The 12535-nt window shown below is 43.2% G+C and overlaps 1 long non-coding RNA gene across 6 annotated transcripts in view; it reads left to right on the top strand.

Annotated features, from left to right (window-relative positions):
* LOC102157601 overlaps positions 1–12535 on the top strand; it is a 31166-nt gene that overhangs the window by 5287 nt on the left and 13344 nt on the right. For all 6 annotated transcript variants that reach the window (XR_001306887.2, XR_002341513.1, XR_002341516.1 and 3 more), the window contains exon 2: positions 3197–3370. This is a non-coding gene — a long non-coding RNA (uncharacterized LOC102157601). The remainder of the gene's footprint in view (positions 1–3196; positions 3371–12535) is intronic.

The raw sequence follows: 12535 nt of genomic DNA, 5'->3' as shown, positions 1-12535 counted from the left end.
TTCTCCTGATAACTGGGTTTTAGTAGCAGGCAGACTTGGTTCTAGTACTGGCTCTGTCCTTAACTAACTGGACCTACGGGGCTTAGTAGCACGCGTGACACATAGGAGGAACTTAGTGGTAGCTTGTGACTACCGTGTGATGACCATCACTCATCAAAACGGAGTCCTCTTTGGGCTGTTGATCCTCCCCAAGGCTACTTCTTTGCCCTTTCTGCCACACCCATCCAGTTACACTTCCATGTTAATTATAAGTATCTCAAATTATATGTATTTATTTGTTCATGTAGTTATTGTCTGTACCTCTTTGAAGCTTGTATTGTTTGTTCAATGCTGTATTATCAATGCTGATAAAATTGCCTGACACGAAATAGATGTTCAGAAATATTTGTGGACTTGCTAACTGACATCTTGCTGGCATTTGTATCCAGAGTTACTCCAAATATTACATCTTGATGCAGAAACCTGAGAAACACTTTTAGCGACATTTACCCCAGCATGAGCGTCCACGTGGTGCCACCAAAAGGTATCTGCTCTTCCCAGGAGAAGAAGAGAGTTAGGAGTGCCAGCCCTGCTCTGCCACCAATAAGCTGTACAGAGTTTGGCAGGTAGCTTCCCTCTCAAATACTCATAAAATGAGGAGCAAGAGTCAACTAGATGGAAGGGTCTCTCTGCCTCTTCCACTCTTAGATCTTAGCGTAGGAAGAAGTGACAGTGGGAAGGGAAAAATGCTTTCTCTAAGAATCCCAGCTCTTCTTCCTGTGTGTGTGTGTGTGTGTGTGTCCCATGTACGTGCTTGTGTATGAGAGAGAGAGAGAACATGAGAACTGGGGCTGGCCAGGAGAACGAGGCCAGTTATGGAGAGGGACATCTTGCCAAATGCTTTGGACTGCGTATTCCAATTCCCCCTAGACTCACGTATTAAAATCCTAACCCCAGGGTGATGGTATGAGGCAGCAGGGCCTTTGTGGAGCAGTTAGGTCACGAGCATGGATCTCTTCTGTGAGGAAACAGTGAGGAGTCAGCAGTTTGCAACCCCCAAGAGGGCTCTCCCCAGAACCTGACCAGGATCTCAGACTGCCCGCCTCCAGACCTGGGAGATACAGATTCTTGCTGATGGACCATCCAGTGTCTGGTACTTTGTTATGGCAGCCCAGGCACACTGACACCAGATGTGCATAAGCCATGATAGAATATATTGGAGTCAAGTAAATGGAGTGGCGAGGGGGCTAAACAAAGCTGAACAGATTTCTTTCCTTTAGGACTTCTTGGACCTTGTAATATGTTCAGTTGCATTGTGGAACTTCAAGAAGGGGCTACGACATGGTTTTCTGGTGTTCCAGCTAACAATTTTAGGAAACACTGATTTAGGGATGAGTGTGATGGACCCCATTTAACTAGTGAAAAAAAAAACTGAGGCCCAGAGAGATTACATGATTTGCCTGAGGTCCTGTAGCTTTTGGGAAACCTGAGTTCTTATCCATGTTTGGCTACCATCTCCTAGAAAAGAGAGTATGTTTACTGGCCTAAGAGCTCACATTAGAACATTCTAAGAGACACCCCAGGATTCCTTCTTTGATACGAAAAGGAAGCATTGCATAGGCCAGAGTTCTTAGGCTCAGGCCTTCACAAACAGCATTAAGCATAATGCACGCTGCCTTATCAGAGTGTATCTAGAACCAGGCTATGGTTTTCTCTCATTGGTTTCCCTCTTTCTCGTTAGTTCTATGTATCTGTTTGTCTGTCTCCCTGCCTGTCTGCCTGCCTGCCTGCCTATCTCTCCCTCTCCCTCTCCCTCTCCCTCTCCCTCTCCCTCTCCCTCTCCCTCTCTCTCTCTCTCTCTCTCTCTCTCTCTCTCTCTCTCTCTCTCTCTCTCTCTCTATCTAGTTCTCTCTTCCCCTGGTACTCTGAGGTTCTCTCTCTCGGTCTCCCAGTTTGAAGGTGCTCAGTTCGTCTTGTGCATTGACCCATCTCTTTATTCCAGCTTAATGGATACATTTGTTTTCTGGACCAGGCCATTAAAAGGGGCATTTGTGTCTGGCCTCCAACAGCATTAACAGTGGACCATTCTCAAGTGCCTCACCTGGCACTTTAGCTTTGAACCTTCATGTGCACTCATGGGGGTATCAGTGTGGCAGGTAACAGCACAGGGGTGGGAGATGCCAGTGAGTGTGTGTGTACGCACACACGCACACAGGTGCTTAGGCGCATGCACAATGCCAGAGGGAAGTGTGCACACGTCAGGAAGAATAATGACTTGGCACCCCTCCAAACTGCTGCTCTTTAAATGTTAGGTCAGGAGTTCCCATTGTGGCTCAGCAGGTTAAGAACCCAACATAGTGTCCTTGAAGATATGGGTTCCATCCCTGGCCTCTGGGTTAAAGATCCAGTATTGCCATAAGCTGCAGTGTAAGTTGCAGGTACGGCTTGGATCCAGCATTGCTGTGGCTGTGATGTAGGCCAGCAGCTCCAGCTCCAATTTGACCTCTAGCTCAGGAACCTCCATATGCCACAGGTGCTGCCATAAAAAGAAAAAAATGAAAATAAAAAATATAAGGTCAAGGTTTATTTAGAGGATAGGGTGGTGTGCATCTTTCTGTGAGCGTGGTGAGAGGCAGTGGACACTGTGCCCCACTGGCACACCATACTCACACAGACAAAAGTCCTGACCCTCTTTTTAGAAAAGACCGTTTAGCAACCGTCTGTTGTTATTCCAACTTACTCTTTGGAGGTCTCACCCCACCCACTTCCAAATGGCTTTCAGAGTATTTCTTCCAACTCCACACAATTATGTCCCTGAAGGGAGTTTTTAAAGTACAATTTTTACCTCATTTCAATTTTAGTGAATTTTTACACCACTCCTCACCCCCAACAGACCAGTCATGTGTCATGTGTTACGTGCTTGTGTGTGCGTATCCTCAGGCTGGTGATTCAGTGATGAGTCTGTTCCCCATATAGAAAGTGTGTATGATATTCCACGTGGTCACAGGCTGTCTCCTACAGAGTTCATGCCCTTCCCAGTAAAAAAGAGACACAGGGAGGTATTTTCTTAGGAGATTATTAGATCCACTGGAATGTAACAAGAGCATTGAATAATGGTAAGGAATAAATATTCTTTACTTGCTGGAGCAGCCGTCTTTCCTCTGCCTCCTCCTTTTCAGCCCTTTCGTTAGCCGCCTCTGACCCTTTCTCTCCCAAGGACACAGGCGCATCATCCAAAGGAGCTCATGGACACACACGTGCCTGGAAGAGGCTGTCACCTGAGTGGTCCCCAGTTCTTACCATGATGTTGCGCACCTATCGAGGGCTTCTGTTTCTAGGAATGCTCAACACATACGGCCTTGAACTGGATTTACCCACCATCTCATTTCAGGTGGGTAAATGCACCAGAACAGCAAGACAGCCAGGTAACTGGGGGGAAAATGACTTCAGCCAATTGTTTGGCAGAGGTAAAATGGGACAACTACTAAGTCAATTGAATTATGTATTTTAAAAAGAGGTTTCATAGACATAGCTGAAATGAAATCTTCCTGCGACCTCAAGCTTAAGGTCCTTGTACCAAGACAACACACAAAGATTTGCTAAGGATGATGTAAGAGAGTGACATTTCCAATAATATGCTTCCAGTTAGATTCCTGTCCCAGCAGTGGTGGCCAGGTTCACCACACCTTTTGCCCAAGCTCCCCCTTTTTAAAATAGAGGTGGTTGGGTTCTCTTTTAAGTGAAATAATAGATTAGAATGCCTGGGTCTGGTATTTTTAAATTCATTTTAAACAACTTATATGCCCTGTTTGTCTATTTCCTCATCTCTAAGATGGTGATAATGATAGAACCTACCATTCTGGGTTCATGAGATGACCAATAAGATAATGCATAAAAGGTGCTTAAGACAGTGTCTGGCACATAGTAATCCCTCAAATAAGATAGTTATGAATAATATTAGGATTAATATAAATTGATTGATGAATATTTTCAAAAGGCTTTGAAAAGAAATTTGGTTATATCCAATCATTTAACTGAAAGAAACATGAACGTACAAAGTTTTTTGCGTAAGAGTGTCCATGTAGCCTTGTATGTAGTAGCAAAAATGTGGTAATGACCTAAGCGTCCATCAGCAGGAGACTAGCTAAGTAACTTAGAGTGCTTCCATATAGAGGAATAATCTACAGAAAATCAAGGGCGGATTTCTTACCGCCTGTTCAGTGCAGCCAACGAAGCTTTTGAAAATCACTGAGTCCTCTGTGTTTAGATTGGCAATCACATCTTTCCTTCCTGCAATCACAGAATATTCTCTGGGATGCTAATGAGATGATGATTTCCTTTTACTGGGAATAGTGGATTTGCCTCACTCAAGCCAAACTGAAGAGATACAAGCCCTGAAAAGGAAGGGATAGAGGGGCTTGGCTGAAAGATAACTGTAGTTCCTCGTACAATCTCATCATCTTCCTGTGACCTTCAAGTCATAGGGGCCGCCAGGTGGACCAAAAGAGTTAAGAGCCTGACTTTGGCCATGGAAACCCTTCTCCGAGTTTTCTAGCATGAGAGGAAGAAAAATTCACGTGCTGGGCCATGTTAAAATAGGGACAACGGAATGACATTCCTCTTCCCTGTGTTTCTCCAGTCCCAACCCTCAGTCTGCTGAGTGGGGTTTACCTGTTCACAGTAACCAAAAGCACTAGCTTGGGAATGGAGCTAGGCACCTCAGCTGCCTTGCCGCTTTCTAACCTCAGCTCCTCCAAAGAAAAGTCCTCATTGCTGCCCTGGGTGATTTCTGCCAGCCAGGAGCACTAATCACGATTCTCTTCCTCAGAACAGGAGCTGTCACTCTTCATCTGAGCTTCTTGTTTTGTTTGGGTTTTTTCTCTCTATCCCTGGGCTACTCTGTGCTTCCCCATTTTCTTTGCTGGGCAGGGCCCATTTTATTTCAATTTCTTGAAAGAAGAAGAGACAGCACAGGCCACAAGAAGGAGGAGAGTTGTAACCCTTACTCCTTGTTCCTGCAGACTCCATCTCCTATTATAGTGGGAGGTATAGATCCTTGTATATATCCTTGAGCTCTCCATTTTGACCTTGACCCTTCAGAGTTCTTCTTTGCCTTTTTAGAGGCACAAGGAGAAAGCTGGAGAGAAAACCTCTGCCCCCTCTAGAGGTTAGAGCATGCAGTGAACAGTGAGTTTGAAAGCACATTGAAAAGCAAGACACTGGAGACTTTTAGCAATGAAGAGCACGATGGTAGGACTGGCAGATTCAGGCCCCAAACTGCCTTGAAGAGAGATAGGGGTCCCTGGTTGCCTCTTAAGAGCTATTGTTCTTCATTGTAAGTCAAGTCTGACCTTTCCTCTTGCTCTCATTTCAGCACACTTTTTGATGAATATTGACACATATAAAGTGAGGCAAGACTGAATCCTTGATACCTCAGTTCTCTTGCCCCTGTGGCCAATTTCCCCATTAATAAGAACTGGAAATTGTGTTTCCCCATGCAGTGCCAAGCTAGGCCAGCAGGGGTCTGACATTAGTTGCTTTTCACCCACAGTGACTGACGTGTGGCTGTGTGAATTTGAAGTAAAGAGCTAACAGCCACAATTTGAGGTGGCAGAACTCATGGGTATACACTGTGCATCCATTTCTGTAGTAAGACTATAAACAGTTCAGCTTAGTGTAATTGCTTGTCTACAGTGAAGCGCTTGGCTTAATCCAGTTTTCATGTTTACCCAGAAAATATACTCTATAAGGGAACTACCTTAATCCAGGAGCTTAGACCTTCCTGATTTCTGTCCATAACAGTTCACCAATTGCTATTCATTCCCTAAAGAAGATGCCATCAATCATCAAATGACATGAAGTGCTAATGTTAATTTTAAAAAAGCAGTGTCTAAAAAAGCAAAATAAGTGTCTCCAACTTACAGATGCTATTGTAAAGAAAGACATGGGTTTAGTATTTCTGGATCTTTTTTTGGGGGGGGGTCTTCTTAGGGCTGCACCCAAGGCATATGGAGGGTCCCAGGCTAAGGGTCTAATCAGAGCTATGGCTGCTGGTCTACACCACAGCCACAGCAATGCAGGATCCGAGCCGTGTATGCGACCTATGCTACAGCTTATGGCAACACCAGATCCTTAACCCATTGAGCAAGGCCAGGGGTCGAACCCGCAACCTCATGGTTCCTAGTTGGATTTGTTTCCACTGCGCTGCGACGGGAACTCCTGGATCATTTCTTAAGTTTGGTATTTCAGACAGTGGGTCTTTATGTTTTTCTTGAATGTATTTTTATTGTGGATGACTATTAGTTCCAATAATTATTAAATACCTAAGGAAAGTATTGTGCTTTCAGCTTTCAAAGCCCTTTCACACATTACTTCATCTGGTCCTTTATTATACAAGAAAGAAATTACTAGTCTCATTTTAAAGCCAATGAAATTGAGGCTCAGAAAGATAAAGAGAGTTGCCAGAAATCACACAGCTGGTAGTGGGAAAGCCGACAATTTTCCATGCCAATGCAGCAATTAAAGCCCATGTATATTAAAGGACTTTTACATGTGCAGACATTTCTATAATGTAACCTTATTATGAATTGTCCTTTTTTCAGCAATTAACCTAATTTTACTTATTAGTATCTATTTATATCTGGTTGCTATGCTGTAAAGTAATAAGATTGTAATTTCCTTATATTATGGAATGCATGCTTTTCATTAAGTTGCACATTCCTTTCCTTCACATGGCCCTGTTCTGTGTTCTGCTCTTTGATGAGATGGCAGAAGCGGCAAGAATCCAGTCTTCCGGGATTCACAGATTCTCCCTATTTTGAACAGGCTACCTCTGCCAGACAGAGATGATTAAAACTTTTTTAATCATCAAAACAACATGAAGAGCTAAGTACTATTGTTTTTCCAGTTGAGAAAACAAGAACAGAGAGGCTATTAAGTGCTAGAGCTAAGATTTGTACCCAGGTGGCTTGGCCCACACCAGGTTCACTGTTACTGTGGGCACCCACACAACAGCTTCCAGCCAGCACAGAGGTAACAGGAAGGACTCTAGAATGTCCCCACAAGAAAGCCAGTGGTTTGAGGACTAAATGAAGAGGGGTATGCTGCTATACCTTGGAGAAGAGGAGAGAAATGGTACAGATTTTTTTTTTTTTTAAGTCCTGAATACAGATTTTTTTTTTTTTTTTTTTGTCTTTTTGCCATTTCTTGAGCCGCTTCCCATGACATATGGAGGTTCCCAGGCTAGGGGTCCAATTGGAGCTGTAGCCACCGGCCTACGCCAGAGCCACAGCAATGCAGGATCGGAGCCGCATCTGCAACCTACACCACAGCTCACGGCAACGCCGGATTGTTAACCCACTGAGCAAGGCCAGGGATCGAACCCATAGCCTCATGGTTTCTAGTCGGATTCGTTAACCACTGCGCCACGACGGGAACTCCATGAATACAGATTTAAAGGAACTTTATAGTCAATATTACGATTTTGATGTTAACCACTATGAGCTGCGCCGGTTTTGTCAAAATCCCTCCTCACTGTCTCCCCTCCCTTTTATTAGAAGTTCAGTGACCCCAGACGCAATTAAGGAAAAACACCTTGAGCCTAGTCATCTGTGGGAATCTACTCTGTGTGGAGCATTTTGTAGTGTCTCTGAAATGGGTCTTCAGGTAGTCTGTCTAACCAGGGCGCTGCTGTAGCCTCCCTGTCCCCCTGGGCCCTGGGAATATGCCCTGTCTCCCAGCTCCATCAGTGAGCCTGATTGCTCTAAGGGACCCTCCATCAGTCAGCAGTCAATGGTTCAGGATGAACACCAGATCTGGGACTTCTGGAAGATTTCCTCACATCTAGGAGAAAGCCATGAGAAAGCCCCAAGGCCCCAATTCTTTTCTTTCCCTAAGTGGTGTGTGAAAATTAATACATAAGAACTCATTTTTTTAAAGAGTTTTATTTTTTCCACTATAGTTGATTTACAGTGTTCTGTCAACTTCTGCTGTACAGCGAAGTGACCCAGTGATATAGATATATATGTGAATATATATATATATTCTTTTTCTCATATTATCCTCCATCATGTTCCATCACAAGTAACCAGACATAGTTCCCTGTGCTATACAGCAGGATCTCATTGCTCATCTACTCCAAATGCAGTACTTTGAATCTACTAACCCCAAACCACCATCCATCCCACTCCCTTCCCCTCCCTCTTGGCAACCACAAGTCTGTTCTCCAAGTCCATGAGTTTCTTTTCTGTGGAAGGGTTCATTTGTGCCATATATTAGATGCCAGATATAAGTGCTATCATACGGTATTTTTCTTTCTCTTTCTGACTTCACTTAGTATGAAAATCTCTAGTTCCATCTATGTTGCTGCAAATGGCATTATTTTGTTCTTTTTAATGGCTGAGTGGTATTCCATTGTATATAGGTACTACATCTTTTTAATCCATTCATTTGTTGATGGACATTTAGGTTGTTTCTATGTCTTGGCTATTGTGAATAGTGCTGCATCCCTAGGATGCATGTGTCTTCTTCAAGGAAAGTTTTGTCTGGATATATGCCCAAGAGTAGGATTGCTGGATCATGGTAGTTCTATATTTAGTTTTCTGAGGTACCTCCTTAACCTGCTGAGCGAGGCCAGGGATCGAACCCGCAACCTCATGGTTCCTAGTCAGATTTGTTTCCACTGTGCCACAATGGGAATTCCCCTAATAGTAGTTTTGATTTGCATTTCTATAATAATTAGTGATGTTGAGCATTTTGTCATGTGCCTGTTGGCCATCTGCATATCTTCTTTGGGAAAATGCCTATTCAGGTCTTTTGCCCATTTTTCAATTGGGTTGTTGGGTTTTTTTACTGTTGAGTTGTATAAGTTGTATATTTTAGAGATTAAGCCCTTGTCAGTTGCATTGTTTGAAACTACTTTCTCCCATTCCGTAGGTTGTCTTTTTGGTTTTTTTTTTTTTTTTTTTTAATGGCTTCCTTTGCTGTGCAAAAGCACGTCATACACCACACTAACAAAAGAAAAGTCAAAAACCACATGATCATCTCCATAGATGCAGAAAAAGCATTTGATAAAATCCAACATCCATTCATGATAAAAACTCTTACCACATTGGGTATAGTGGGAATATACCTTAACATAATAAAAGCCATTTATGACAAACCCACAGCAAATTTAATACTCAATGGAGAAAAGCTGAAAGCCTTCCCACTAACATCTGGAAGAAGACAAGGATGCCCATTCTCACCACTTTTATTCAACATAGTATTGAAATCCTAGCCACAGCAATCAGACAAACAGAAGAAATAAAAGGCATCCAAATTGGAAGAGAAGAGTTAAAATTGTCACTGTATGCAGATGGCATGACACTATATAGAACACCCTAAGGACTCCACACAAAAACTACTCAAACTGATCAATGAATTCAGCAAAGTAGCAGGATACAGGGTTAACATTCAGAAATCGGTTGTATTTCTCTATACTAACAAGGAAATATTAGAAAAGGAATATGAAAATACAATACCTTCTAAAATCACAACCAAAAAAAATTAAATACCTAGGAATAAACCTGACCAAGGAGGTGAAAGACTTATATGCTGAGAACTGTAAAACATTAATCAAGGAAATTAAAGAGGATTCAAAGAAATGGAAAGATATTCCATGCTCCTGGGTTGGAAGAATTAATATCGTGAAAATGCCCATACTACCCAAAGCAATCTACAGTTTCTACACAATCCCCATCAAATTACCCATGACATTTTTCACAGAACTAGAACAAACAATCCAAAAATTTATTTGGAACAATAAAAGACCCAGAATTGCCAAAGCAATCCTGTGGAACAAAAACCAAACAGGAGGCATCACTCTCCCAGACTTCAGGCAATATTACAAAGCCACAGTCATCAAGACAATGAGGTACTGGTACCAAAACAGACATACCGACCAATGGAACAGAATAGAGAACCCAGAAATAAATCCAGACACCTATGGTCAATTAATCTTGACAAAGGAGGCAAGAATAGAAAATAGAAAAAAAGACAGTCTTCAGCAAGCGGTGCTGGGAAAACTGGACAGCCATATGTAAATCAATGAAACTGGAGCACACCTTCACACCACACACAAAAATAAACTCAAAATGGCTTAAAAACTGAAATGTAAGACAAGATACCATCAAACTCCTACAAGAGAACATAGGCAAAACATTTTCTGACATCAACCATTCGAATGTTTTCTTAGGTCAGTCTCCCAAGGAGCTCATTTAAAATGGAGTCAGGAGGCAAGAATGGGGAGCTCTCACCCACTACTACTTAAGGTCAATTGCATGCCCCGCGGGAAGAAGCACACCTTGCACTCCCAAACAGGTAGTGCAACTGCTGAACTATCCCCAAGGAAGTATTCTTTCTCAGCAGTAGCACAGCTGATGAGAAGCCATTGCCACCCTGAACTTCTGCTTTTCTCTACTGGACTTCCATTTAGAAAAACCCCTTCTGGTTCCCTGGGTTCTCCCTAAGAAAGCGAGTTTCCTCCCTTTGTTCTCTGGACATGCCCGTGATTCACCATAGATTGCATGTCCTGAATTGCAATTTTTTGCAACATTTTGCTGGCAAAGTAATGTGCTGTTTTATAATGTAGGTCAGCAAGTTCCTGAATGTGACCCAGGTTCCTGAGGAGGAAGCAAGCCTGGGGGTGTGGGGTGGTTGGCAAAGCAGAAGGCAAGGCAACTTGGGACAGACTGTGACCTGTGCCCAAAATGCTCTGACATCAGGCTCTAACCCTCACAACAGCCTTGCTACGGAAGCCTGATTAAGGCCTTTCTGCAAATGTAGAAACTGCGGCGAAGAGAAGTACACAGGCATTAAAATGAGTCATCAACAGAGCTGGAATTGAACCAATCCAGATCTGTCTGCCTCCGAAACCCGGGCCACTCTTCATCACACGGATCTGTCTCTTGTCCAGCAGGGAAAGAAATTATAGCAGGACGCTTCTGTGTTTGCGAAACCAGGGACTCACCCAACCCAGGCATACCCTCTTCCTTCCTCCCCACCACTCTAGCCATTTCCTCTACTCAGAATGCCCTTGACCCTCTTCTCCCACCAAAGAAATCCTTTCCATCCATCTTCCAAAGCTCTGCTCTAAGTTAAATTCCTATTCTGCCCTTGAAACATATTACATCTTCTCCAGCCTATACCAAGCTCTCTCTCAGCTGAACTTCTGACTTCGTCATCTGTGCCCACAGATTCGCAAGTTGCCCAGAGTTGTGTCATTCTTTGGGTTTTGATTTATCAACATTTAACTCTCGGTGTTAGCCCTCATCCAGTCTTCCTAGAACCTATTTCAGGTTTATACATACATCTCTGTATCTCCAAGGATGAGGTCTGGCATCAGAGAGGACTTCTTTCCTGCTGTATCCTCTCATTTGTTCCTCTTGTGCTCTGCGAGTCACTGGTTCGTTTTCCAAGTGTACTTGTTTTCCATCCTCTAGATCTTTGCCCAGGTGACTCCCCCTGTTTGGAATGTCTCCCTTTCTTCATTTCTACCCAGTAGAGTATTATTTTTTGTGCCTTATTTCTTTTAATGTCCTGGTGACTTGATGTGGTAAAGATCCTAGTCAATTTCATCTTTCTTTATATCCTCACAGCACCAAGCACAGGGCCTGGCCTACAGGAGACATTCAGTAAATGTTTATGAAATGACTAAATAATTGAATGAATTATTACTCTGTTTTTAGGACCTAGGAAAGAACTCGTCTTTGTAATGGATCTCCCAAGGAGTAGTATTTTATAGTCAATGGGGTCTTATACTTTTTAAAGTTATCATTTGACTGTCAGTCTCTCTCCTGTGTTTTAAATAACACTTTAGTTCTGGTGCTTGCCCATAGTCAGTGTGGGAAATCTTACCTTTTTTTTTAAACAGTCAGTAACATTGATAAACCCAGAGCACTGCTCTGCACTCCAGGTAACACCACTCCCTGCACTCCAAGAGCCTCAAACAAGGCTCAAGTGGCCTCCCACCTTCTGTATCTTCTGAGCTAAATTCAAAGTTTGTCTGGGTTTGTTGGGGACGGGAATTTCTGGTGATTAGTTGAAATCCACAGACACCTCCAAGACCTCATTGCAATTGACAGCTTTGACCTCTCCTGACCAGGTATAGGAAATCTGAGACACTAAAGTTTGGCTCACTCTCCCTGCCTTAACACCAGCCAACCGATAACGGAAAGTTGAGAATACTCAACAGGCACAGAAAGATTTAACAAAACTCCCCACCACCTACTTGCCACCCCTGCCAGCTCCTGACTTACAATAATCACATGAAATTATGTGATGTTCTAAGAAAGTCCTCTTGGAGAAACCTGCCCAGCGGTAAAAGTACAGACACTAGAGGCAAGCCAGACCTGAGGTCAAGTGCAGATCCCACCACTTTCAACTGGGGACCTGACCACATGAGGATGAGCACTCCACTGTTTGTGCACTGAATGTTTGTGTCCTTTTCCACAAAATTCATAAGTTGAAACCCTAACCCCTAAAGGTGATAGTGTTAGCAGGTGGGGGCTTTGGGGAG

This window comes from Sus scrofa, chromosome 2 (genome assembly GCF_000003025.6).
Source record: "Sus scrofa isolate TJ Tabasco breed Duroc chromosome 2, Sscrofa11.1, whole genome shotgun sequence".
In the NCBI taxonomy this organism is placed as follows: Eukaryota; Metazoa; Chordata; class Mammalia; order Artiodactyla; family Suidae; genus Sus; species Sus scrofa.
This window is presented reverse-complemented; position numbering and strand designations above follow the sequence as displayed.